Consider the following 6,000-nt stretch of genomic DNA (forward strand, 5'->3'; position numbering starts at 1 on the left):
ACCTTGTCCAAGAGAGTTTTCTCATTTCCCCTTACCCACCGCACTGTCATGTGCTCAAAAGGGGAAGCGTTCGGTGCGCCACGCTGCCCCGGGGGCATCTCCGAAGAGAGCGTCCCCCACACCAGGCAAGCCTTCGAAGAGGAAGGCAAATGAAGATACGGATGTGCCTTCATCAAAGAGGTATGAATTTGCAAATATGCACCTTGGCAGTCACATCCAACTGTGAGCTTTCCGTTTACCCTGTATCAGGAAAAAGGTGTGCCGGACTATATCCGGGGGTTCGGCAGGTCATAGTTCCCGCAGCCAGGATCCAGATCCTGCCGTGAAGACGGGGGCTGATGCGGGGGTGACGCCGGACCGTCCTCCAGCCGAGGATTCGGATGATGTATCCATCACCAGCTCGGAAGTGGAGAGTGCCATGAATCATCGGTGCCGTAGGGCCGTTTTACAAGACCTTGGCTTTTTAGAAGAGGCATTTAACTCCTTCAGCTCGGCTGATGCATATATCCGAGCTGCTCGAGATGGGCTTAACAGAGCCACAAAGCAGCATTTAAAAGATGTGCAGGTAAGTTTACTTTGTCTGACTATGATAATCATATGCCAGTAGCCCCCGAAACTTAAAGGAGTTGGGACAACTGATTTGAGGATCGCTGCATGACCAGGCTCTGCCAGAGAAGAACGACGTGCTAGCCCAAGAGCTAGAAAAGTGCTAGACGCAATTAAATGCGGTGACCGCCAAACTGGAAAAATCCAAAGAGATGTCTTCTGGTGATATTTCCCTCCATCGAGAAACAGTTATTGCATAGCGATCGTGTTAACACTGCGGCTTTATCTCATAACAAGATCTTCAGATCCATTGGAGGAAAAAGAGTCGAAAAGACTGCATGCCGCAGGCGAGCGGGTTTTGACCCGTCTCAGACAGGAGAAAAACAAACTCCAAGATGCAAACACCCAGCTGGGCGAAGAGCTGAAGGATGTGCGGGCCTAGCTAGCCGACTCTGTGAAGGAGAACAAAAAACTGCGAGGCATCATATTAAGTATGTGGCCGTATTTACCTTATAATAGTTTGGAAGTAAAAGTAGCTGATATATCTCTGATTGCAGATATACTGACGAGCCGTCTCGAAGAGGAGGTGTCTGGATCATCAAGTGATCTTCTGCAAGGGCTGTCGCAGTTGCACGAGCAAGCTCGGCAGACAATGCAGAGTGTAGCCAAGGCCTTATGGCCATCCGACTCCCCTCTAGGAAGTATGGATAAGCTTGTAGAGCTGTTCAAGGGAGCGCGGCGGCGTATCCGACTATGGAAGATATCGGCCTGCAGAGAGGGTGCACGAGAGGCTTGGGAGATGGTAAAAACACGATATACCAAGCTGGATCCGAATCACATGGCCCGGGTCGGACCGCTAGGGTCAAATGGGGAAGAAATTCCCGTTTGTTTAGTATTTGGCCAAGTAGAGGTGGCTGCTAGATACTCTCAACAGGATTGTAAATTAGACCGCCTGTTCGACGGTATAGAGGAGGAAGTTTTTAAGTCCTAAGTGATGATACGTCCATTTTGCATCATGCTTTTATATCGACATTTATTGCATTATGGGATGTTATTACACATTATGTCACAATACTTATGCCTATTCTCTCTTATTTTACAAGGTTTACATGAAGAGGGAGAATGCCGGGAGCTGGGATTCTGGGCTGGAAAAGGAGCAAATATTAGAGACCTATTCTGCACATCTCCAAAAGTCCTGAAACTTCACGGAAGCTATTTCCAGAATATATAAAAAATACTGAGCGCAAGAAGTTCCAGAGGGGGGCCACACCCTGGCCACGAGGGTGGGGGGCGCGCCATACCCCTGGGCACGCCCCCTGCCTCGTGGCCCCCCTGGTGTCCCTCCGATGCTGATACGTCTCCAACGTATCTACTTTTCCAAACACTTTTTCCCTTGTTTTGGACTCTAACTTGTATGATTTGAATGGAACTAACCCGGACTGACGCTGTTTTCAGCAGAATTACCATGGTGTTATTTATGTGTAGGAGCAAACGTTCTCGGAATGACCTGAAACTTCACGGAATCACTTTTCAGAAAATAAGAAAAATACTTGCAAAAGATGAAGGCCAGGGGGCCCACCACCTCTCCACGAGGGTGGGGGGCATGCCTGCCCCCCTACCACGTGGGCCCCCTGTTGACTCTCCGACTCCAACTCCATATATTGAGTTTCGGGGAGAAAAAAATCAAGGAGAAGAAATCATCGCGTTTTACGATAGGGAGCCGCCGCCAAGCCCTAAAACCTCTCTGGAGGGCTGATCTGGAGTCCGTTCGGGGCTCCGAAGAGGGGAATCCGTCACCATCGTTGTCATCAACCATCCTCCATCATCAATTTCATGATGCTCACCGCCGTGCATGAGTAATTCCATCGTAGGCTTGCTGGACGGTGATGGGTTGGATGGGATCTATCATGTAATCGAGTTAGTTTTGTTAGGGTTTGATCCCTAGTGTCCACTATGTTCTGAGATTGATGTTGCTATGAGTTTGCTATGCTTAGTGCTTGTCACTAGGGCCTGAGTGCCATGATTTCAGATCTGAACCTATTATGTTTTCATCAATATATGAGTGTTCTTGATCCTATCTTGCAAGTCTATAGTCACCTATTATGTGTTATGATCCGTTAACCCCGAAGTGACAATAATCGGGATACTTGCCGGTGATGACCGTAGTTTGAGGAGTTCATGTATTCACTATGTGTTAATGCTTTGTTCCGGTTCTCTATTAAAAGGAGGCCTTAATATCCCTTAGTTTCCGTAAGGTCCCCGCTGCCACGGGAGGGTAGGACAGAATATGTCATGCAAGTTCTTTTCCATAAGCACGTATGACTATATTCGGAATACATGCCTACATTACATTGACGAACTGGAGCTAGTTTTGTGTCACCCTAGGTTATGACTGTTACATGATGAACCGCATCCGGCATAATTCTCCATCACTGATCCATTGCCTACGAGCTTTCCATATATTGTTCTCCGCTTATTTACTTTTCCGTTGCTATTGCTATCATCACTATAAAATACCAAAAACATTACTTTTACTACTGTTACCTTTTGCTACCGTTACCACTACTATCATATTACTTTGCTACTAAATACTTTGCTGCAGATATTAAGTTTCCAGGTGTGGTTGAATTGACAACTCAGCTGCTAATACTTGAGAGTATTCTTTGGCTCCCCTTGTGTCGAATCAATAAATTTGGGTTGAATACTCTACCCTCGAAAACTGTTGCGATCCCCTATACTTGTGGGTTATCAAGACTATTTTCTGGCGCCGTTGCCGGGGAGCATAGCTCTATTCTTTGAGTCACTTGGGATATATATCTGCTTATCATTATGAAGAACTTGAGAGATCCAAAAACCAAGATCTATCCCTCAACTACGAGGGGAGGTAAGGAACTGCCATCTAGCTCTGCACTTGATTCACCTTCTGTTATGAGTAAGTTTGCAACACCTACACCTGCTTCTGCTATTCGTTCTGATATGTCGCATGTTATTGATGATGCCACTTCTGCTATGCATGATACTTATGATAAAACTACCTCTATGCCTGATACTATTGTGCCACTTAGTGATTTTCTTGATGAACAACTTGCTAGGGCTAGAGAGATTGAAAATATTGAATCTGATGATAATGATGAAAGTGATGATGAAGAATCACTTGTTATTCCTAAGGGTTATGTTTTTGATCAAGAAGCTTCTTTAGCTATTTTAGCTTGCAAAAATAGAAATGAACTCAAAAGGTTATTAGCTAAATGGAGTAAGCAATCTCTAAATGGTAGAATGAAACCTGACCCTGCTTTTGCTACTTCACCTATCTTTGTTACTGATAAGGATTATGAATTCTCTGTTGATCCTGATATAATTACTTTGGTTGAATCTGATCCTTTTCATGCTTATGAATCTGAAACTGTTGTGGCACATCTTACTAAATTAAATGATATAGCTACCCTGTTTACTAAAGATGAGAGAACTCGCTACTTTTATATCCTTAAAATATTTCCGTTCTCATTAAAGGGTGATGCTAAGATATGGTTTAATTCTCTTGATCCTGGTTGTGTGCGTAGTCCCCAGGATATGATTTATTACTTCTCTGCTAAATATTTCCCTGCTCATAAGAAACAAGCTCCTTTAAGGGATATATATAATTTTGTGCAAATTGAAGAAGAGAGTCTCCCACAAGCTTGGGGGAGGCTTCTCCAATTACTTAATGCTTTGCCTGATCATCCTCTTAAGAAAAATGAAATACTTGATATCTTTTATAATTTGGGAGGGGATTACATATTTATAGGTAGAGGGAGCTAGGAGAGTTCAAATGAGGTGCGGTTTTCGTTCACACGATCGTGATCGAACGACCTAGGTGATGGAGTGGGTTTAGGTGGGTTTTGGGTCACTTGGGAGGGGTGTTGGGCTGCAACACACACGAGGCCTTTTCGGTCCCTCAGTTAACCGTTGGAGTATCAAACGAAGTCCAAATGGCACGAAACTTGACAGGCGGTCTACCAGTAGTAAACCAAGGCCGCATGACAAGTCTCGGTCCAATCCGAAAACGTTGAACACCCGCACACGAAAAGAGGTAGAAAGGGACACCGGAGGACATAGGAGCGCCGGAATGCAAAACGGACAACGGGGAAAATTCTCGGATGCATGAGACGAACATATATGCAAATGAAATGCACATGATGACATGATATGAGATGCATGACACACCAGCAATGACAAGGCAACAACAGCGAATAACTGGAAGACACCTGGCACATCGGTCTCGAGGCGTCACAACACTCTACCACTACGAGAGGATCTCGTCCCGAGATCTAGAATGGCACCAGAGGGAAAACGAAAGAGAAAGAGAAGAGGTAAAACTAAGTTGCCTCTTGACTAATGAGTGAAACCAAAGAACCTTGAAAAGGTTAAGCCATTTCGAGAAAAGAATACAATGGAGATGAACGAAGTTGAAAACACTTTGTTAGAAAAGAGGAACAAGGAAGAACAACTTTGGGCAGCACTCCGATTGAAAAGAAAAGGAATTGAATAAGAACTTGGTAAGATGAGAAGATACTTTATGAAATCACAACATACTGCCTCCGGAACTATTGAATGAATGGAACAAGGGGTAAGAAAGATCTTAGACAGCACTCTGGTTGAAAAGAGATGCAAGGCTTGATAAGGCGAAAAGAACTTGAGCAAAAGGGCACAACACTCCGGTTAAATGGATAGGCATGAAAAGAACATGATCCTCACAACTCGAGAATATGAGAGAAAAGCTAAACATCACAATGCCTCCGTAAGAACAAAGAAAAAATAGATCATTGAAAGGTTGGAGAAGAAAAGGTCAACTAATGCCACAAATGAGCTTGAAAAAGGCATCCTTAGGATAAGGGTCGAACGTAGTTTTTGGAAAAACAACAACGAAAATAGTAAGCTTGTTGTGGGCTTATGGAAGACATCTCAAAATTATGAGGTGAAATTCTGCCACAAACGGAAACAATGGATTGGATTGATATCAACAAGGAGACGGGAAACTTATTCCGCCGGGAGGATAAAAGAAGAACTTGGGTCATTTATAAACACCATAAATAGCAACAATCCTTAGGGAAGGCTTTAAGTGAAATTTAACCCAAGATAACTCCGATGACGAGATTGATGGATTTAAAATACCTAATTCTTAACAACATGTGAATCATGAACTCAAATTATCAAGAATGACATAATACCACCACAAAAGATAAGATAGAATGAATTGGACTTTGAGATGCAAGATGAAGAATGTTTGAGCTCCTCTAAAAAGAATCTTGATGAACACTTCGAGAGGGAATTAAATCCTTTATGAACCCTCATGTGGAGCCTGCATGAAGAACTCCGGTAACAAAAGAAATGATCAATCGAAATGAAAGAGAAGTTGAAAACACAAGGTGAAGACTTGCAATGATTAGATGGATCTTTATGACGAGAAAATTGAGA

Source organism: Triticum aestivum, chromosome 3A, assembly GCF_018294505.1.
Source record: "Triticum aestivum cultivar Chinese Spring chromosome 3A, IWGSC CS RefSeq v2.1, whole genome shotgun sequence".
NCBI classification, from domain to species: Eukaryota; Viridiplantae; Streptophyta; class Magnoliopsida; order Poales; family Poaceae; genus Triticum; species Triticum aestivum.